Here is a 22,867-nt window from a genome sequence, read left to right as displayed (position 1 = left end):
CAAGCAAAGTCCTCTGATCCCAGAGAATTTACATTCTTGTGAAGTGGGGATGAAGGCTGAGAGTTTGAAAATGAGTTAGTCAAAATATTTTGAAGTAGACTTAAAAACTATATGGGAGATATTTTTAGTAACTCTGGGCAGGGTTAATAAAATTCCAGCTATTACATTATAATCAAAAGGAAGTTTATGGGACTTTTTAGGTATTGTGAATCCTCAATTTCACAACTACCTCTCTGTTCCATTAGCAGAACAATTTAATAAAGAAAATTAAATGAAAAGGTTGTTGAGTGAGTGAGGAACCAAAGCTGGGAAGATACACAAAGACAACCCTGCTCAAGTTGGCTGAGAAAAATTACCCCATGTCTGTGGAAAGCTGCTCAGTCCCACAGAGAATTCACTTTCTATTGGGAGCCAGGCAGGTAAGATAAATGAATGAAGCAGCCTGGTTTTGGGAGGATAAATGGCAAATAAGCCAATACCGGTCAGGTGATAAGGAATGGCAGAGACCGTGGCACTCTGAAATAGACACGCCTGCTCTAAACAGAGCAATCAGCAGTAGTTGATTGTTGCCAAGTCAACTGCTTTTCCAGATGAAGCCACAATTCTGGATTTAGCTTAATCTCGTCTGATTTTTAAAAAACAATCGTAACTAATCAAACTCAAAATCTATTCGGGCAAAACAAAACAGATCTGAAGGCTAGATTCAGTCCCCAGACCAAGAGTCTATGACCTCTGCAGGGTAGAAATGCCAATCTATCTTTGCAAATATCTCCCCAATGGAGTAGAGCATGATGCAGTGAAAAGAGCCTGGGCTGAGTGTGCGGGACAGCGGAAGTCAAACCCCAAGTAGCCACCCTGTGACCTGAGATGGGATCTATCAAATTAGAGGAGGAAGGAGGAAGGGTGGCAGTAATATTGATATCTACTTTGCCAACTTTTCAATTTGTATTGAGGAATAAAATGATGTAAGTACAAGTCCTTTGTCAACAGTAAAGTCCCACAAAGTGGCGGTGTTATTATCTTCCCCAGTTTCCCATCACCCGATGCTCTAACAAATTCACTTTTCCACTCTTACTAAATCAGCGTTCAGCATTGAATTCACTGGAAGGCCATTAAGAGAGTAGCATGCACATTTTCAAAGAACTATTTCTAAAGCATTGGATGATTATAGGCGTACATGCATTGATTAATTTGTTCAGTGATTCGGGGTGTTTAGTCATCCACATAAGAGTTATGTTGGTTTACGTTTGCAGCTTAGTTTATCTATAAAGAATTTGCTGAGCAAATTAATAATGTAAGCAAGGTGAAGGCAGGAAAATCATTAACGTACTGAAAACTTCTAAGGAGTTCATTAAAATGTTCAAGAAAATAATTAGCCTTGCCTGGCATATTTGACCAAAATTTATTTCGTGTTTACTTTCTAAAGGGTGACCGCTAAGTGTACTGGGCAGTCATTTGCATATGAACACCTGACGTAGTTGTTAATCATTTTTATTGATGCATTGAAATATTTCTCTTAAAAACTTGTGATACAAAGTAACTCAATGGCGTGGTTATTTTTATTTTTTTCTACCTGACTGCGTAATGATTAGGGCTTGAGCTCTGGAGTCAGCCCGCCAGTGGTCGCACCTTGAAAGGAGTCATTGTAGCTTTAGAGCTTTGGGCAAGTTACTCAATTTCTCCATGCCTGTATTTCCTCATGTGTAAAATGGAGATAATAAAAGTGTGTACCACCCGATATGGTTGTTAGGCGGTCTGAATGAGATAATACGTGAAAAGCACTCAGCACTGCATCTGGAACATGATGAGAATAAATATTAAATATTAGTATATGTAAATTTTAAGTGACTTTAATTTCAACTTCGCAGCCTTGTTTATGGTCCTAGAATTTTTAAGTGAGAAGTGTCTTTTGAAATTGTAACTGGTTTCCAAAGCTGTTTAAAGCAGTAGAACTCCCCTCCTTTTTTAATGTAATTCTATTTAGAATTCAAAAATATAAAAGAGGTAAGAGGACACAGGGTAAACGGAGACGCTACAGCGTGACTCGGGAGTGGCCCCCTGATTGACAGTGGCATTTCCCAGGGATCAGCAAAGCCATGGCGCGCTCGCTGAAGCCACACAGCCTAGCCTGGAACAGCTTAGGGTGTAGGAAGGTGGGTTCCAAAAGATCATAGACACAGATTGGGTGCTTGACTTCAACCCCTAGCTTTGATGAGCTAGTACCAATGATTTGGTTCAAGAACTGGGCTGTTGGGCTTCCCTGGTGGCGCAGTGGTTGAGAATCCGCCTGCCAATGCAGGGGACTCGGGTTCGAGCCCTGGTCCGGGAGGATCCCACATGCCACGGAGCAACTGGGCCCGTGAGCCACAGCTACTGAGCCTGCACGTCTGGAGCCTGTGCTCCGCAACAAGAGAGGCCGCGATAGTGAGTGGCCCGCGCACCGCGATGAAGAGTGGCCCCCGCTCGCCGCAACTGGAGAGAGCCCTCGTGCAGAGGCGAAGACCCAACACAGCTAAAAAAAAATAAATAAAATAAATTTATTAAAAAAAAAAAAAAAAAGAACCAGGGCGTCAAGTAGAAGAAACAGCAGTGGAAAAACTCAGCAACAGGCTTTGCCAGGAGCATCAAACCATACCATTTCAGTGAAGGGGAGACCCCGTACCCACCGCTGCTGCAAACACTTGTCCTGGGGGTCCCGATGCTTCTGCACCTGATTCACCTGAGCCTCTGGCACTGAGCAGCCCTGAGCACAGGTGCCTCCTCTTGGCATTCATAGTGGAATTCTTAGCATTATGATGCCCGAGAAACATGTCTGGAGTCTCTGGTTTTTCTTGGGCACAGTTCCTGGAGACATTCATAGACCAATTTGTACAACTGTTTGCCTTTCCTGGGGAAGATGATCCCAACAGCCTAGATATGTATCTCTTCCTCTGGGTGCCCTGGCAGGGGAAGGCTGGCTGGCACTGGTCTTCTTCTGCCTTAGACACACAGTTCTTGAGGAAGGTCTGTGTCCAAGCCCTGATGTCACCAAGCATTCCAGACACCTTTAATGGGTGGACTTGTGTTGAAAGAGATCAAGCTCAGGGATTAATCTGTTTCTGTAAGAAAAATAACCACCCACCTTTCCTCACAGCCTACATCTTCTGTCCTCCCTTTGGGCATCTCCTCGTCCAAATTTCTGAATCACAGAGCGTTGTCAGGTGACTTTGAGGAAATAGCAGAAATTAACCTCCCAACTTACCCCTTGAGTTTAGCTCAAAGAACAGTCCAAAAAAAGAACAGTACAACCAAAGTCATGACAACTGAAGAATTCCTGCCCCTCACGGGCCAGCATTTATCAACATTTTGATGTTTGTGGAAATTGGAGGATGTCAGGGCCTGTAACTTACATAACACCAGTGTTATTTAAACACGTCCAGTGGGGAGGGAAAGAACAACGTTTCCAGCATTTCTCAGGAAGCTGCCATAGCATTACTATCAGAACTTGACAAAGAAATCGTAATTGATTAAATTGTATATTTATGTTTCAGGCACCCATCAATTTAAAAAAGTAAAAAATTTTCCCTTAGACATCAAGTAGCTAATAAGAATCATTCAGTGAAAGACTTGAAAAAGAAAGTTGAACAAATATTCCAGAAACTAAAATAAAAGGATAAAAGGAGTAAAACAATTTTTTAAGTCGTAGAATAGACAAAAAGGCAGAGAAAATTATCAAAGAAATAATGCAAGAGTGCTTCCGAAAAATGAAGGGCATGATTATCCAGCACAAATGAAGAAATACTTAGATAAGTGGTACATTTTAAGCAAATAATTAAAAGGGAATTATCTTTAAAATGCAACAGAAATTTATTAAGAAAGTGAATTATTTCTCTAGAGCAGCAATTCCCAAACATTTTGGTCTCAAGACCCTTTTACAAATTATTGAAGACACCAGAGAGCTTTGGTTTATGTGGGTTATATCTACCGATATTTACCAGGTTAGGAACTGAGACTGAGAAACGTTCAAATATGCACTTATTAAATTATTTTAAAATAATAAGAAACATTTCGTGTTAAGAGAAGTACTACGTTTTTAGGAAAAATTATATTTCCTAAACAAAAAATATTTAATGAGAAGAGCTGCACTTTCTCACTTTGCTAATCTCTCTAACGTCTAATCCCTTTAACGTCTGGTCCAATGGAGGACAGCTGAAATCTCGGGTCTGCTTCCGTATTCAGTCTGCTGAATGTGTCATACTTCATGTAGCTACTGGAGAATCCCACCATACCAAGATCTTTGAGAATTATTATTAAATAGCTTTGACCGCACTGATCTCTTGAAAGGATTCCCAGATGACACTTTGAAAAACACTGCCCTCAAGTAACACTTGATTTCTTTAGTGAATACCGTTTTATGTAGTTATAATTTCTTATGTTGATATAATCAAACTAGCCACACACTTGTACTGGGAGGATGAATACGAGTGAGCGGGGCTGCGGCTGAGCATTAAATCCTCAGCAACAACAACAAGAGATCAGTAAGTGACGTGTAATATCAGTGAGCTGTCGTAACAGTCAAAGCATATTACGGAAAATGAGGGGAGTAAATATCAGAAGCAGCACCTACTATAGCACCTCACAACCGTCAGAATGGCCATCGTTAAAACACCTACAAATAACAAATGCTGGAGAGGGTGTGGAGAAAAGGGAACCCTCTTGCACTGTTGGTGGGAATGTAAATTGATGCAGCCACTATGGAGAACAGTATGGAGGTTCCTTAAAAAACTAAAAATAGAACTACCATACGACCCAGCAATCCCACTACTGGGCATATACCCTGAGAAAACCATAATTCAAAAAGATACATGGACCCCTATGTTCATAGCAGCATTGTTCATAATAGCCAAGACATGGGAATGACCTAAGTGTCCATCAACAGAAGAATGGATAAGGAAGAATATATATACACACACACACACACACACACACACACACACACACACACGCATATGTATGTGTATATATATCTAATGGAATATTATTCAGCCACAAAAAATAATGAAATAATGCCATTTGCAGCAACATGGATGGACCTAGAGATTACCATACTAAGTGAAGTCAGACAAATATCATATGATATCACATATGTGGAATCTAACATATGACACAAATGAACTTATCTATGAAACAGAAACAGACTCAGAGACATAGAGAACAGACTTGTGGTTGCCAAGGGGAGGGGGGGCAGGGGCGGGATGGATTGGGAGTGTGGCATCAGCAGATGCAAACTGGTATATATAGAATGGATAAACAATAAGGTCCTATTGTATAGCACAGGGAACTAATCCAATATCCTGTGATAAACCATAATGGAAAAGAATATGAAAAGAATGAATATGTATAACCGAATCACTTTGTTGTACAGCAGAAATTAACACAACATTGTAAATCAACTATACGTCAATAAATTAAATTTTTAAAAATATGTTAAATTTGAAGAAAAAAAGATGCAACACCTACCACATTTAAGTGATTGCCTCTAGATAAGGGTAGAGAAGGGTGCAGTAGGGCAGAGCAGGAGATTGTCATACGATGAAATTCTAGATGGTCTTTAAAAAGAACTTTCCTATAGATGTATGGAAATAAATCTCAAGAAATATATCAAGTTTTGATTGTTCAGTAAGCTTCGGTAGAGCATGAGATTCTGCATAACTAATAAGCTCGCAGGTAATGCCAGTGTAGGACCACGCTTTCTGTAGCATGGAGTCGCGTAAGGAGAATTTATTCCTAACTTGGAACTTAAGACATCCTGATGCCATCAGAGAGAAAGCCTCACTTAGGTACTAGATTGTCACTTACAACTCTAAAATTAATCTCCAAACTTTCTTCAGGGAACAGTGTCTAGTTAAGAGTTAAAAGGGAATTTGTGGGAAAACTGGTGAAACCCTAACAAGTCTGGAGTTTCGTTAATATTAATGTACTAGTGCTGTTTTCTTCCTTTGACAAATGTATTACAGTAACGTAAGATGCTCACATTAGGGGAAATTGGGTGAGGGGTACATACAGCCTTTATTATCTTCGAAACTTTTCTATAAGTCTGAAATTATTCCAAAATTAAAATGTTAAATAAAAGAGTGAATAACAAGGGGTAAAAGCTGAAATACTCTGCTTAGACCAGTGAGAAAAGTTACAGAAGGGGGATTCAGAGTCCTTCCTGCTCTTGGTCCCCTTTGACTTCTGGTAGCCCCTGGGACTCCGAAACCCCTGGCCTCTAAAGAAAAAAGATCGGAAATCTTTTTACTTTTATAGGGGCAGAAAGACACAAGACCCAAAGATTATTACACCTCTTACACATTTGTGTAAAATGAGGACCAGGAGGCAAGATTTCCTTCTGTGTCATATTTGTTGCTTTTCACCAGTTGTAGCTGTTATTTAGATATGCCTACTTTCTGCTCTGAAATAGAGGGGTTTTCTTCAATGTGACCACAAAGATAGACTCATGTATTTCACCCAAAGAGTTCCCATGTGAGACTGACCCATGTGTGGTCACACTGAGTGGCTCAAAGGACAGGTGAGCCATTTATTGATACCTTGAGGAAAGAGGTCATAGGAGAGAGATGAGTCCTGTCTTCATGGGTGAAATTCCTGTTTCCCGTGGTCCTAGAAGAGTGTTTGCATAGGAGATATATTGGTTGGCTTGTCGACTGATGAGGTTAAAGGACTTAGCTAAGAGCACAAATTATGGCTTAATATTTGTTTGCATTCCCTATATTCTTATCTTGATTGAGAAACCCTAATGTTTAAGATTGAATCAGAAGCTGTCCAGGACTCCTTCTTTGGCCTGCTTCCCAAATAACATGCCTATTTTTCTGCCTGGTATCTGGCCAGCGAGTCGTTGTTGATGCTCTGCCCATTCACCTGTCACCTCTAAAGATACACCTAAAGAGCAGTGTCCCCGGCATCCTTTGGCACCCCCTAGGCTGTTCATAGGCTTGAAGGGATGGCTTTTGCCTCCAAGATACATAACAAGCCTCGTGATAACACTGGACTTTACTGTAGGGGATGGGTCCACCTATTAGGGCTTCCTGTCTATTTCGCAGGAGAAAGAAAACAAACGCCACTTGGAACGAAAGCTGTCTTAGTTCTTAGCCTTCACGTTCAGTGGCTCATGCTGCTGGGTTACCTTGGCCCTGCAGGTGTGGGATCTGCCAATGCCTGCCTATTCGTACTCTCTAAGCTCGCAGGAGTCTGGGCTAGTGCTTCTCAACTTTGTTACTACAGAGGCAGTCCCTCTGTCCTAATATGTGTCCCTCTGGTCCCCATTCCCTTCCATGATCCTAAAGCCAGGAAATACCAAAGGGAAGGGCAGCCCAGATACTCAGGGCCCATCTCGGATGATATCAGGTGAATCATAGCCTTAGACTAGGTTGAAAGTGAAACTCATACTGCAGTTTAACCAAAGAAGAGCATAGTTCTGCTTGCCTTTTAAAGAAAAGAGGCTTTATGAAAGGAAAATCCAAGCTCCTCATTCAAAATTGCTTGATGGAGATTTTAGAAGCAGAATCTCAAAACTGTGTACTTAGAACAGGGCCAAAAAGGGTTGCTTGCTGGAGGGTGGGAAGAAACAAGCTTGTTTTCAGTAACAGGCTTTGTCTTTGAGGCTTGATGCTCTGCAGATAAATCTCTCCTCAGCCCTGCCAGGATAATTGGACTAGAGAGCATGCATATTAACAGGTTTTGTTTTCACTTCCACTAATAACCAGCTTTGTTGCGGTAACCCTTATTACGCTCATTATTTATGAATATGCAATATGGACATGGGATATTCCCCACAGAGAAGCTTTGTGGGAGACTGCTGGGGAAATGAACAGAATCGGGGCGAGACACGTTTTCTTAGCAGAATTGACTTTCAGAGAACATGCAGGGATCCTTGGAGTCCTGTTGGGGGTGCAGGTGTGTGGAGGAGAGTGGGGAAGACTCTTTAATAGAACCCTTGTACTTCCTGTTTTCTTACCCCTCTCCTATCTTGCCCACCTAGAGTTTTCATCTATTTTCTAACAAGGTTCATGATAAAAAGTGAGAACTAATATTTCATAGGTCAGGTAACACTGCCTTGCAGTGGGATTCCTTTCCTTTTAACCTAACTTGCGAGATAGTTTGCAATCTTGACATACCAGAAGCTCCTGCATTGCCATGGATTTCTTGATGCAACTAACCCATGTTGTCAAGGCAACCCACTTAACTGCTTTCTCCCCTCTAGAAAACCATTTCCAGTGCTGCAAACCCTAAATCTCAATCATCTCTTATAATACACAGGGTCAAATACATCCCCTGCATGCACAAAGCTATTACTTTTTTATAAGATATCATGTCATTACAGTGAAAGAATTTGACTTGAGGGATAATGTGTATATTAAGGCGTTAACGTTAGTCCCATAGCATTTGTGCCCTCTCTCTGCATTTCCAGGAGATGTGAGGTTGTTTACTAAAGGCAGTTACATTTTTGGAGCTGTGGTAACAATGTCGGCATATTTCAACTAATTTCTATGTAAATTGATTGCAGTCAACAGCTTTTTCATGGTTTGTGAAATTAAATCACATAAAAGACAAAGTATTTTCTGAGGTTAATAGCACCCACCTGTTGTATATTTCCCCCCTTTTTAAGCGTCAAGACCCAGTTTTGAGAGTTCTTTCCATGCAATTGGGCTAACTCCACGATTCCCTAGGAAGCTATGACAGCATCATGCTTGAATTCAGATACTGACATCAAGGGGGAAGGTGTCTCCCCAGAGATCTGGGCTCCCGAGAGGTTGGTTTAAAAGAAAATCTCAATAGAAGAATAGTAGGGGTCATTTTACTATTTTTGCTAGCTCACTATTAACAAGAAAACTGGGTTAGGTTAAGATTCTTACTGAGGTTTAAAGATTCGAAGACTGTTTTTTTAAATTTATTTTATTGAAATATAGTTGATTTACAATGTTGTGTTAGTTTCAGGTGTACAGCAAAGTGATGAAGTTATTCATATATATACATTCTCTTTCATATCCTTTTCCATTATGGTTTATCACAGAATATTGAATATAGTTCCCTGTGCTCTACAGAAGGACCTTGTTGTTTATAATTTGCATCTGCTAATCCCAAACTCCCAAGCCATCCCTCCCCCACCTCCCATCCCCCTTGGCAACCACAAATCTGTTCTCTATGTCTGTGAATCTGTTTCTGTTTCGTAGATGAGTTCATTTATGTCATATTTTCGATTCCACATATAAGTGATATCATATGGTATTTGTCTTTTTCTTTCTGACTTACTTCACTTAGTATGATAATCTCTAGGTCCATCCATGCTGCTGCAAATGGCATTATTTCATTCTTTTTCATGGCTGAGTAGTAGAATATGCAATGGAATATGTGCATATGTGCATATGTACCACATTTGAAGACTTTATTTTTAACCTAGTCTTGGCAATACAACTCACAAGCTACATTTAATTATGTAAATAATTGGAAGTAATTCTTAGTCACTCATGCAATACTGCTGGCACGGGTTTCCAGTTAGTTTTTCAAAAAGTCATATGATTTCCCGCTCCTTACATTTTTGCTCAAAAGTTGATCACATCAAAGGGAGCCATCTTTCACTTCACAATTCCCAAAGCTTTGAGACACAAATATGGCTGTAATGAAGTTTCTGCGTGGGGCTTACTGGCTCAGAGCATTTTCAAGTTGCACGTTTATTAGATAAAACACACCTCAGTACCTTTCAGCTGCCATTCTTATTTCAATAAAGAGTTTTATCTATACAAAATAGTACAGATTATCATATCTACTATTGAAGCATTGGCATTATTTTCTTCCCATTATCGTGATTTGACAGATCAGGTATTCACCTGTCAGTCTGTCTACAAAGCCTTTCAGCTCAGCCCTCTCCTATTACGGCCTTCAACGATTATTAGCACCCCATCACAATGCACAAAGAACTTGAGCCTGCTTTCGGAAATCCATTCCAAAACATAAGGGAAAGGATGAGGAGGTTGTAGGAAAAGAAGGTGAGTGAAGTAAAATCCTAAAGCAAACATAAGGAAGATTCGTACCATGGTCTGTATGCTGTTTACATGGGAAGAGCTGTGTGCTTCCAATAGTTTAGCAGCCAAACCAAAGAGAGAAATGTGGTCAATTAAATAATTCTTAGTATACAAATAGAAATATTTCAGCAAATACATAGATTATCAGGTCACTGAGGTCCAAAGGAAAATTTCCTCCTGGATTACCATTAAGTAAATTTGGTAGCGGTGTAGATCATCTACAGTAATGATACACTAAGCTGCATTATGTTTGTGGCCTCCATAATCAGCCAGAGTTCACTGGTTGCTTACTGGTGCCAAGCCCTGTGGTGCATGCTTTGTTATATACCTAACCTCCTTTAACCCTCCCAAGAAACATGAAATAGGTGTTCTTATCATAGTGTCAGAAGTGAGTAAACAGAGGCCAGCGGAGGTTAAATAAACTGTTTAAAGTCTCAGTTTTTACACGGTGGATCTGGGATTCAGACTTAGGTCAACGTGTTATGCCCAGGTCTATGGTTTTAGGTAGCCCATACTGCCTCTGTGGTTCAGAGTAGGGGTGATCGTGTTTGCTGGATGGTTAGGAAATGCTTCCTAGGAGAGGGGGTAACTGAAACTGGTCATAAATGGTGATTAATGAGATCTAGAGAGTTGAGGATATTCTAGGCAAGAAAATAGTACATTTACGTGCATAGAGTGTGAATAATTCACAAGCTGAAAATAGCTGGCTTTGCCAGAGAGAAGGATGACCATAGGCAAGTTTCTTAATCTCCCATCCTCACCTACAATGAAAGTAATAATAAGATGTCCATCATAGAAAGGTTGTGAGAATAAAATGAACCATATAAAGCTATTAATATTCTTGTTAAGACAGATAATAGATGAGGTTAAATAGAAAACAAGTGTCAGGTAATATAGGATGCTTTGCTAAAGAATTTCAGTTTTATCCAGAAGGGAATGGAAAGACACTTCAGGGTATTAAGTAAGGAATTAATATATTTGTATTTTTGCAAGATAGCGCTGCAGCCATGTGTGGAGGGTGCATTGCCCGCGTGAGTCAGCAAGCGAGGTACAACATGCAAGCTAGGAAAGAAAACGATTCAGTACAGCAGTAGCCGAGGGGATGGAGAGGAAGGCATGTGGTGAGGTTTAGCTCCTGAGCTACTGCAAGGACCGAAGATGAAGGATGAGGTGTAGGAAACCACCCATGATGGCTCTCAGCTTTCTGCCTTGCATGACGGGGGGAAGGGTCTGATTATTCACTGGGGAAGACTATACATGCAGATGAGCAAATCCGGGGACATAACATCAGAAGTCCAGGCAGGACACATGAGCTTGAGATGCCTGTGGTCAGCCAAGAACAGGAGGTGAGTCTCAGGGAGCTTGAGTCTGGATGCAGAGAGAAACAGCCATCAGGACATTTCTGGTAGTGGAAGCTTCAGACCCAGATGAGTCAGTGAAGAGTGAGAAAGTGTGATGAGAACGGGGATGAAGCTGGAGCCCTGGGGACCAAGATAAAGGGGAAGGTAGAAAAGAAGAGGCAGCAGAGAAAGATTAGCAGCAGCAGCCAGAAGGGGGCAAAGGGCCAGTGGAGGAGAGTCACACTCTTGAAACCAAAGTTTTAAAAGAAACTGGAAGAGAATTGACCTCTTCACAATATTGAGATACACATGGCCGATGAGATTATGAATGATTTTATTTCTGATTTACTTTTCTGTATTTTATACATTTTCTATAATGAACATGCAGTTAAATAAAAATAACAAACTACTGTAAAATAAAATCTGGGAGAGACATAAAAGCAGGTTTTTATGTTGAAGGGAAAGGGGTTGTATCCAGAGAGAGAGAAGTTTAAAATAAATGAAAAGATACAATCACAGGGTGAAGGGTCATGGGGAATGATTCATTTGGACCGTGGAGGGACATTTTGTCAGCTGAAATAAGAGGAAAGGAAGTAAGAAGGGTATGATGCATTAAGTCTGAAGACAGGAAGTTAGGGGAGTTTACCCATGAGAGTCTCAGTGTTCTCCAAAGTAGAAGTCACAGTTAATAAGACCCACCTGTTAGCACATGTGTCCATCCAGAGGAGAGAAAACTGGCATCAGGAGCTGCCGCTTCATCACCCTCTCTCCAGTTCGTCCTCCACAGAGCTACAAGAACGGGCTTTCTAAGTCCCTAAACCCTAAACCCTAACATCCTTTCCACCGTACCCTTGGGAAATTTGCTTAAACTTGGCCCAACTTCAAATCCATGGTCTGGGATGATCTACATCTTCCTCCTGCTTTCTGCAGGTACCTGCAGCTTATTTTCCCTCTTTTTACATACTCTGTCCATACAGGCTATCCCACTTCTGTTCATATAAATCTGACCTCAAAAATCAGCCACTTTGTAGGTGTTTGTCCCCAAATACGCTCAACGTTTGGTGAGTGCAATAGCAGGAGAGAAATCTCATCATGAAGCCAAGGGCTCTGCCCTCTCCCCAGCCACTCCCGGCCTCTCTCCATCCCCCCATCCCCACACCTCCTCGGAAGGACAGACAAGCTCTTCGTTGTCTCCCTCAAAGAGAGCAGCCCATATTCCCGTCCTGCCCCCAGGTTCTTCACGACCTTTCTTTTTTTTCTTTTTAGATTCCATATATATGTGTTAGCATACAGTATTGGTTTTACTCTCTCTGACTTACTTCACTCTGTATGACAGACTCTAGGTCCATCCACCTCACTACAAATAACTCAATTTCGTTTCTTTTTATGGCTGAGTAATATTCCATTGTATATATGTGCACGTCTTCTTTATCCATTCATCTGTCGGTGGACACTTAGGTTGTTTCCATGTCCTGGCTATTGTAAATAGAGCTGCAGTGAACATTGTGGTACATGACTCTTTTTGAATTATGGTTTTCTCAGGGTATATGCCCAGTAGTGGGATTGCTGGGTCATATGGTAGTTCTATTTTTAGTTTTTTAAGGAACCTCCATACCTACTAGAGAATGGACTTGAGGACACAGGGAGGGGGGAAGGGTAAGCTGGGACAAAGTGAGAGAGTGGCATAGACATATACACACTACCAAATGTAAAATAGATAGCTAGTGGGAAGCAGTCACATAGCACAGGGAGATCAGCTCGGTGCTTTGTGACCAGCTAGAGGGGTGGGATAGGGAGGATGGGAGGGAGACGCAAGAGGGAGGAGATACGGGGATGTATGCACATGTATAGCTGATTCACTTTGTTATACAGCAGAAACTAACACACACACAAAAAAGAGAGCAGCCCAGGCTCACGTCCTGTGTGTCTTGCTTTTCACTCCAACTAGTCATGAAGAAATCGCTTTCAAACAAATTCCATGAAGGAAATCCGGGAAGAACATTTTCTACTTCTCCCCGCGTGTTATTGCATCCGCGTCAATCCCATGCCCCAGATTCCCACGCTTTGGGTTGGTACTCAAGGCTCCTCATCACCTGGTCCCATCCAGTCTCCCCTCCTCACACTACACTCTGAGTCTTTGCAGTTTCCTCAGACAAATCTACCCCACACCACTCTAAACTGTCACATAACCCCAAGTTCACCTCGTCCTCTTTCCCTTTGTCACACTGAGCTCAAGCATCAAAAGGCTTTTATGATCTTTGGTACAAAGGGGATATTTAAATGGGACTATTAAACCTTCCTTCTTCATTTTCAAGGGGGATAACTGAACTTCACCTCATTGTTTTTATAAGAACACATTATTGGAGTTATGTTAGATTGTCTTACCATTTAATTTGTGTCCTTTTGCAGGGATTCAATGGTGCTAGAGAAATTGACAGTGACACAGAAAGGTGTTTATTTTCAAAAATTTAATAACTGGGAATGAATGACCTAGAGGAAGAAGCAGGGCCAACCCATTTTTATTTGATTTCCATAAAGACGGGGCAGGGGGCGAAATGACAGACTATTAAATAAGAACTTTTGAATAAGAGCTTCTTTCATACTCACTTCTCACTCTTAAGCTCCAGGAAGGAAAGCGGAATCTGTTCTAGAATGTGAACAATTTTCACGTGTGTCCCAAGAAATTCCACACACACAGCAGTCAGACCTAAGGGATCATTTCAGGAAACAGACACCTTGGCAAGGACCTGAACACACCATTCTGGTGTCCTCAGAACTGAAAGGAGATGCTTAGCCACCCAAAAGCTTTCCCTGGTCAAAGCAACTTCTTCATGAAATGGAGGAAAACTAGATGTGGGGCTGGTAGGATGGGAACAGTTGCTTTTCTTATAAAGATGCTCTTATATGAGCATCTCCATGACAACACGAGCAAGCATCACGCATTCTCTCCCACCACCCAGGAGGCTGAGAAGGAGCTTTTGGGATTGGAACCTACTCTAGGTTCTGCAAATGAGGAAATCTGGTCAGTTGTGGTTGCAGAGTTATTCTTCATTTCCCAAACTTGTCAAGTCCCCAGACCACAAGTTTCATTTCCAGCCTGTAGAGAGTCTATGTACCTCTCATCCTTCCCCGGTCCAGGGCTTCCTTATTTTGTAAGAAGTGGATGTACCCAGTATTATTAAACCAATGCAAGGGAGAGCAGTTTAAAGCAAGGGCTTTTAATCCGGAAAATGTCTCAGACCTCTTTGAGAATCCAATGCAAATTACAGACTTCTCCCCAGAAAAAGGAAATACACACAGCATTTTACATACAACTTAGGGAATTTATATATAGGCAAACCATTTTATTGTGCTTCACTTAATTGCACTTCACAGATACTGCATTTTTTACAAATTGAGGGATTGTGACGATACTGGCAACATTTTTCCAGAAGCATTTGCTCACTTCCTATCTCTGAGTCACATTTTGGAAATTCTCGAAATATTTCACACTTTTTCATTATTATTATATTTCTATGGTGATCTGTGATCAGTGATCTTTGATGTTACTATTGCAGAAAGGTTAAAACTCAATGAAGGCTCAGATGATAGTTAACATTTTTTAGGAATAAAGTATTTTTTAATTAAAGTATGTACATTGTTTTCTAGACATAATGCTATTGCACACTTAATAGACTACAGTATAGTGTAAACATGACTTTGATATGCACTGGGAAACAAGAAACTTGTGTGACTCGCTGTATTGTGATACTCACTGTATTGTGACAGTCTGGAACTGAACCCACAACACCTCTGAGGTGTGCCTCTACCCCTGAAAAGTCTGAAGAACTCTTCTCTTTAATAAAAAGTCTTCAGTTTTAGGACAAAATTCTTAGCAAAGGGTCAGTCGATAAAATGCCAAAAACAAGTTCAAAGGTAATATATCGAGCCAATTAATTATGCTTGATGTCAAAGTACTGATAAAACTGATTTTAAAATATATTACCTAAAACACTATTTGTTTTATTTGTATTATTATCTGCAAAATGTGAATCAATATTGAGAGAGATTAAACCTTCATTAGCTGCCATTCAAGCTGAGGAGACCATATATTTATTTATCTGATTTATTTCAAATTTTTATCTGACTAAAATACTCTGAGAGTAAAAAACAACAGCAACAAAAACAAAGACAACAAAAAAACTCAACCCAATTACATTATATACAACGTTCAGACATGAAAATAAGCATTGACCGTGGGCTGTCGTTAGAATCAGGCTGGCACTACTGCACCGCAGCGATTCCGGGGAGAAACTTCTCTTTTTCTTTGTTGCCACCCAAAGGAATATTTTAGAAAGATAAGTACAGAAAACACACACACACACACACACACACACACACACACACACACACACACACAATAAAAGACAGCTGGGAAAGGGATACAAGCGCTTATGAAACGAAAGCCCATTATATCTGATTGATGGACGATTATACAGTCCGCTGTTCCAACAAATACAGAAAAATCCACAATTATGACACCAATGTAAACTTCATAAAAGAAGAAGTCTTGACTACCTTGCTCCCTGACACCTAGAATAAATATCCGATACTTTGTGATGCTTCAGCAATTAGCTTCTGAATGATAAAAATCTATTACCCAATAAAGCTAGGGAAAAAAAATCTACTAACAACTTACTGTATTACCCTGGGTAAATCAATTCAGTTCTCTTGGCCTCAGTTTCTTCATCTAGAAAATGAGGAGGTAAAATGTGTCTTTTTTTAAACATATATATTTTTTTATTGAAGTAGAGTTGATTTACAATGTTTCAGGTATACAGCAAAGTGATTCAGGTATATATATATATATATATATATATATATATATATATATGTTCTTTTTACAGATTCTTTTCCATTATAGGTTATTACAAGGTATTGAATACAGTCCCTATGTTATACAATAGGTCCTTGTTTATTTTATATATAGTTGTGTGTCTGTTAATTCCAAATTCAAAACTGAGTCTTTTTAAAGTCTTCTAATTTCCCAGTCTCTGGTTCTACTTAGCACACAGGCAATTTCTCCTCAAGCGCAAGGCTATGATCATTGAGGCACAAGTTGGTACCTGGCCTGTGAACACCCCATGTGCACTGTGGATACTCACTAAAGAGAAACAGGCTTCTGGGGAGAACACTGTGGACGGCAGGGCGAGTCCCAGAGTCCGAGGCGAGGGCTTGACTCTGTGGGGAAGAGGTGACGTACCACCTTATGAGATGTAGCCCAACTGTCTTCCTGTTTTCTTTTTGAAGTCTCAGCCTATAATTAAGTATCCCCTGGACTCAGCACCCTAGATTTCTCCACTGGTTCAACATGCCTGAAGCAGTGACACACTCACAGTGCTTCCAGAATGTTCCACATGATATTTTCAGCATAACCTTTGAGGGAAAACGGACAACCAAGTTTGGTTAAATATTTTTAAAGTAACTTTGTTTAAATGCACCTATTAATTCTTTAAGTAATTTGTGTTCTTACATGACAACATGTTAGTCAACCCAGATATGGGCTGGGTGGTATATTTTCACTCTCGCGAAAAAGTATTAGAAATTACAGCGCCTCTTTAAAATATTTCTCTGGGTTGTTTTCCCTCTCAGGGAAGTTATTCTCAGACTTCAGCACACATAAAAATCACTTGGAGTGCTTATTAAGAATGCAGATACCTAGGTTCTACCCTCAGATATGGATCTGGACAGAGCCTAGGAAATCACCTTTTAACTATTACCATAGCAATTCCAATGCACATGTTCCCCAGAACCACATTGTATATCTCCCCTCTAGAGAGACCCATAAAATAAGCCTGTGTCCGTTTCTTTATTTTCCGCTATAATCCCTTCATCTGCGATATTTTTGCACCCTCTAGTGGATGATTTCACTCAGCAAACTGTTTTTCTGTATTACAAATGCCTTGCTCAAAACTTTTAGGAAATGCCATCTCTCATGAACTCCTTGAAACAATGGGAAATCAGGAAAAGGCTCATAAGAAAAATTGCTTCAAGGAACATGAGATTCATATATATTTAAATATACATTTAATGTGTAATATACATACATATTATAGAGAGAAACATTTAATCGTGATCAAGTTGGCTGAATATAGCTAATCTGTTTTATTAAAATATTTTAGAAACCTTGGATTTACTGGCCACAGTATTTTTAGGCCATTTATACCTGTAAGATTAATATTCTCACACTCCAGTTTCCTAATACACTCCTTCCAGCAGATCAATACGATAACTTGGATCTTCCTGACTGCTCCCTTCTGGGCATCTCTTTAGAACCTACTGGCCCTTCTGACACCTCTCGCGTTGGCTTCTACGATCGACAGCTCTTTTCAAGATCCTGAAAGCTCTGGATGTGTTTTGTTTTGTTTGTGGCTTCCATCTCACTGAAGAACTTTGCTTACTGATGCTGTCACTTCCAGAGTCACAAATTCAGTTGCCCACAGGCACCAAGCAGGTGACACAGATGAGTGGGTGGGCAGGGTGTAAACCAAAGACAGTGGTGGAGACTAAAGCAAACTGAGTTTGTTACATTTCAAGGAATTCAAGAATAATTATAATTTCATAAAGCCCACTATGGGCCTAATTAAACATCTGTGAACTGCATGAAACTTTGTTTCGTGAACCAGCTACAGACCCCTGATTTACGTGACGGCTTACGAAGTGCTGACTGTGTATGGATATTGTTCTCACATAATTCTAACGACAACCCTTTACAAGGGATAGTTTCACATCCCAGTTGTACCCACCAGGAAGCGAGGGCTTAGGAGGTAGCTTCCTCGCCCCAAGCCAGACAGGTGAGGTTCCCTGGCGCAGGCTCTAATCCACGGTGCCAGACCCGAGGGTCTGCCTCCTGTCACTTCACCCCAGGGCCTCTCTCAGCAGAGCGCTGCCAGCCTTTCCCACCTGAACGTCCCAATGTGCTCCTCTCCCCTCCCGCCACCTCGGACCCCCGCTCCCCGCCCGCCCGCACCCCCTGCCACCCAGGCTCTCCGCAACCTCTTCTGTTCCCTTGGCCTCTGCTTCTACTGGTGTCTTTGCATTTGGGCAGTTTCTCATCAGGTAGCTGACACATCTCTGCACCAGCACTGGGCTGGTTGCAATTCTTAGGAACTTATTATCCCATTGCAAACGAATGTGACAAATATAATATATCTGTATAATATATATATATTCAATATATATAAATAATTAATAATATATAATTAATAATATATGATATATAATATAATAATAATATATATAGTATATATATAAATAATATAAATATATTATACTGAATATATATATATTCAATATATATAAATATATTCAGTATATTTTTACTGCTATTGTTTTAAGTAGGTGCACGTTTTCCTCAAGTTTTAAAATGATATTTCAGTAATGCTCGGATTTTTGTTACAAGTGGAATTGGCCCTACTATAACACCCCCTACCTTTCTACTCAATGGACCCGTTCCAGGTACCACTGTGAATCCTGTAAAATGATGGGAGATCTCTGGGTAAAGCCCTGTTGTGTCAGCTGGCCTCAAAACATGTTTTTGAAAAGCAAACAGTAAGAGTCATTATGTATAGAAATCCAAGTGAATTACCTTTGAGGAAAAAGAGCCATTTCTTCACTTATCCATTCTCAGGTAGCTGCTTGGGTTTTGCGACCCCGAAGGCAGAACAGCAGCCCTGGGGCACGTTTCCCACCAGGCTGCCTCTCGTGGATTACGTTACTCGGGGAAGACACAGTTATAACCGCATGCTCGCGTCAGTGCTGTGGTTTATGTGGAATATTTGAGTCCCTTTAACCTTCTGTGAAAACTGTCACCGAAAACAGTATTTCTTTAGGTGGCTTTAACATAACATTTTGATTTGAATTTCCAGACAAAAAGAATGAGAAGTTACTGGGACATACACTGCAACCTGTGATATATTCTCCAGTCCTAACAGTAAAGAGTGTATTGTTGTGCAGTCTTTCAACAAGAGAGTCCACCTAGGATATGCACAGTAATTCATCCACTTGCCCTTCTTTGTATAAACAGTTAACACAAACAAACTGTATTTCTCTGCTATGAGAGTCAATATTCAGAAAAATCTATTTGTACTTGGAAAACAGATGGGGGTGGGGCGCTTCGACTGCCTTAATTCTGCAAAATGACCAAATCCCAACTCATCCCTTCCTCATCCTCCAGTGATGGTATCAACATGAAGGTAAAAGCAACCAGAGTCTTAACTGGCTGAGGTGCTGTGGTGCTGCAAGGTCCAAGTTATGATAACTGTTCGCTGAATTCTTTCCAAGTGCCTAATGCCCTTCTCACTATGTGCATTAACTCACTTAAACTTGACCCTGTAATGTACGTACTGTTCTTTTTTTAATTGGAGTATAGTAGAGTTGATTTACAATGTTGTGCTGGTTTCTGGTGTACAGCAAAGTGATTCAGTTATACATATACATACGTATCCTTTTTCACATTCTTTTCATGATGGTTTATTACAGGATATTGAATATTGTTCCCTGTGCTGTACAGTAGGACCTTGTTGTTTATCGATTTCATAGATAAAATATGGTAACCATAATTCTGTTTTCTATGACGGTGAATCAGTTTCTGTCTTATAAATAAGTTCATTTGTATCACTTTTTAAATTCCACATATAATCATATATCATATGATATTTGTCTTTTTCTTTCTGGCTTACTTCACTTAGTATGATCATCTCTAGGTCCATCCATGTTGCTGCAAATGGCATTATTTCATTCTTTTTTATGGCTAATTCCATTGTATATCTGTACCACATCTTCTTTATCCATTCATCTGTCAGTGGACACTTAGGTTGCTTCCATGGCTTGGCTATTATAAATAGTGCTGCAGTGAACATTGGGGTGCATGTGTCTTTTCGAATTAGCATTTTCTCCAGCTATATTCCCAGGAGTGGGATTGCTGGATCATATGGCAACCCTATTTTTAGTTTTTTGAGGAAACTTCATACTTTTCTCCATAGTGGCTGCTGTAGATACTATTCTTATCACCTTTTTACAGGTAAGGAAATGGAAGGACAGAGGATTAAAGTAACCCAGCCCAGGGCACACAGCACGTAGTGGCAGGGCCCTCATTTTTAGCAGACGTGCTTGGATCACGGACCAAGTGTGCTCTCGGTGATGGAGTCAGTGAGGTGGTATGTGTGCTGGGACCTTACCTGCCCAGAGGCTTCTGTTAGACAGCCAAGGCTGAAAACTACTTCTACTTATAAGGACTCCCAGAGCGGAAGAATCTGTATTATTATTCCCTCCTTGTCCAGGTAATACCCATTACTCAGTAGTTCTGGATGCCAAGGGTGGTAGCAAATGAAGCCATTGATTCCATGTTCCCAGGTATTCCTCTTCTTATTGGGAAAATTTGTAAACCACTTTTCAGTAAGACCGCCACTTGCTTGCAGTGTTATCTTTCCTGCCCTGCATGTCAATGACTACTTCCCCCAACTCCAGATCAACATGTGCTCCAAATGTCCTGCAATCAGAGCTGTCAATCCCATAGTTACATTTCAGCGGGAGACGTCACGGGTTCACTGCATGTGGCCCACACTCACTGTTCCTGCTTGCGAGTTCTTTGGATGTGGGTTCCAGCCCCTGCTGCAGCGTGAGGCCATTTCCTCTTGTCCTGTTACCAAGGGAAATAATAGAGGAGCTGCATTCAATCAGAAATGTATAATACCCCTTCACGTGGGACCATGCATGAACAATGCTAAGTAGTAATTATTGGTGGACCAAAAGGGAACAGAGCACTATGGGGTGGGGGGGAGGGGGGAAGAGTTTTTCCAGGAGATTGCGGTTGACCCACGGAACATTTATGGATGTCACATTTGAGGTTTTGACTCTTAGCAAGAAAACCAGGCGATCTGTGTACCTGGTTATTTGTAATTCTGCTGAGGGACCAGCTCGCATCATGTACACTTTCTGACTGGTGTCCATTGTGAGACGTCTAGAGGCTTAGATTTTGGTTTGTTCATGTGGGCGCCCAGGCACTGAGCCACCTCAGCCAGATGGCCTCCTTCTTTCATTAATGTCACACTGACAAGTCCCATGTTGATGCTGATGCCCCAGGGAAGCTCTTTAAGAACCTCTGCCCCAGAGATAAACAACAAGCTCCCACTGTATAGCACAGAGAACCATATTCGATATTCTGTGATAAACCATAATAGAAAAGAATATTAAAAAAAGAATGTATATATATGTATAACTGAGTCACTTTGCTGTACCACAGTAATTAACACAATGTTGTAATTCAACTATACTTCAACAAAAAATACATTAAAAAAGCATTCTCATTAGGCAGTGCTTTTGAATTTATATTTTAGGACAGAAGGCAAATACAAGTAATTTAAATTAGAGAACTCGCTCAGTTTCATCTCGCTAGAGCAAATGGAGAATTTCACAGAAACAGTATCTGCATCAATTTTGGCTCCAATTTGGAAGTCTTTTCAGAACAACCTAATTGTATATTTCTAAGTTGAATAACGGAGTTCTGTTCAATTCTCCCTATCGTTGAGGGGTCTGGATAAGGGATCAAAGGCTAAGGACGGTAAAACAGGTGCCAGAGACCCAGGAATCCTGTAAAGGGAAGCGAGGTCCCGGGCGCTAAGACTGCGAAGCTGGTGTTGCAGGTGAAGGGAACGAGCAGGCCGAGGAGGGCAAGGGCTGGCGAGGAAAGAGGCCCAGGCGCTCGAGAGACTGTGCGGCCCCCCCTCCCGCGCTGCTGTTTCTGGTCACTTCCACCAGCTCCTCTGAGACCCCCTGCAGAGACGTGTCCCCCCCCCCCCAAACTGAGCACCCAGGAGGCTTCTCTTAACGCTCCACAGGTGGGGGGGGGGCCGTTTCACAACGGACACGTGGTCTGTGGGCATAAGCGCACATTACTTTATACAGCTGGGCAGGGAAGCCCGATGCTATGTGCATTTGTGCAGATCAGCGCTGTGCTATCACAAAATCTTTTGCGAACTGATGGTGTTGAATTTTAGCATCCCAAATAATAAATCAGTATTTGCCCTTTCGTGACAACTTTGTTAAAATAAGATTTCTATCTTTGCCTTCCCGATCCACTCCTCGCTGTGGGGCTTGCAAAACTTATTCAAACTTTGCATATAAACCTGAAAGTACAAAAATGTGGACGAACATTTTATGAAATTGGTGACGTTTCTGCGGATGCCTGGCGCTGGGTATCGTGTGCAGCGATATGATCGTCCGGACGAGGGCGCTGTGGTACCGCGTTTACTCGTGTGCTGTCTGGTGAATTCCTGAGTGGTCCCTGCGACGATTTCTAAAGGAAGGTAGCAACGTTTGCTGGTCCTTTTACACTCCATAAAACGCTGCTGAGATTAGGAAGTGACAGCTTCAGAACTTCTATTGTCTGGAGCTAAAAGGAGTTTGGTTCATCCCTATCAGCGCCGCTGA

At 41.1% G+C, this 22,867-nt stretch overlaps 1 protein-coding gene and 1 long non-coding RNA gene across 3 annotated transcripts in view; one reads left to right on the top strand and one right to left on the bottom strand.

Annotated features, from left to right (window-relative positions):
- Positions 1-22,867, top strand: part of MARCHF1 (membrane associated ring-CH-type finger 1) — a 456,345-nt gene that overhangs the window by 412,056 nt on the left and 21,422 nt on the right. The gene's annotated exons all lie outside the window — the stretch shown is intronic.
- LOC114238164 (uncharacterized) overlaps positions 14,663-22,867 on the bottom strand; it is a 33,787-nt gene continuing 25,582 nt past the window's right edge. The window contains exons 3-4 of the long non-coding RNA XR_009008298.1: positions 19,026-21,077; positions 14,663-16,813 (exon numbers count right to left, since the gene is read on the bottom strand). This is a non-coding gene — a long non-coding RNA (uncharacterized LOC114238164). The remainder of the gene's footprint in view (positions 16,814-19,025; positions 21,078-22,867) is intronic.

Source organism: Balaenoptera acutorostrata, chromosome 5, assembly GCF_949987535.1.
Source record: "Balaenoptera acutorostrata chromosome 5, mBalAcu1.1, whole genome shotgun sequence".
Taxonomy (NCBI): domain Eukaryota; kingdom Metazoa; phylum Chordata; class Mammalia; order Artiodactyla; family Balaenopteridae; genus Balaenoptera; species Balaenoptera acutorostrata.
The sequence above is the reverse complement of the archived record's forward strand: the minus strand, read 5'-3'. Positions and strand labels throughout refer to the sequence as shown.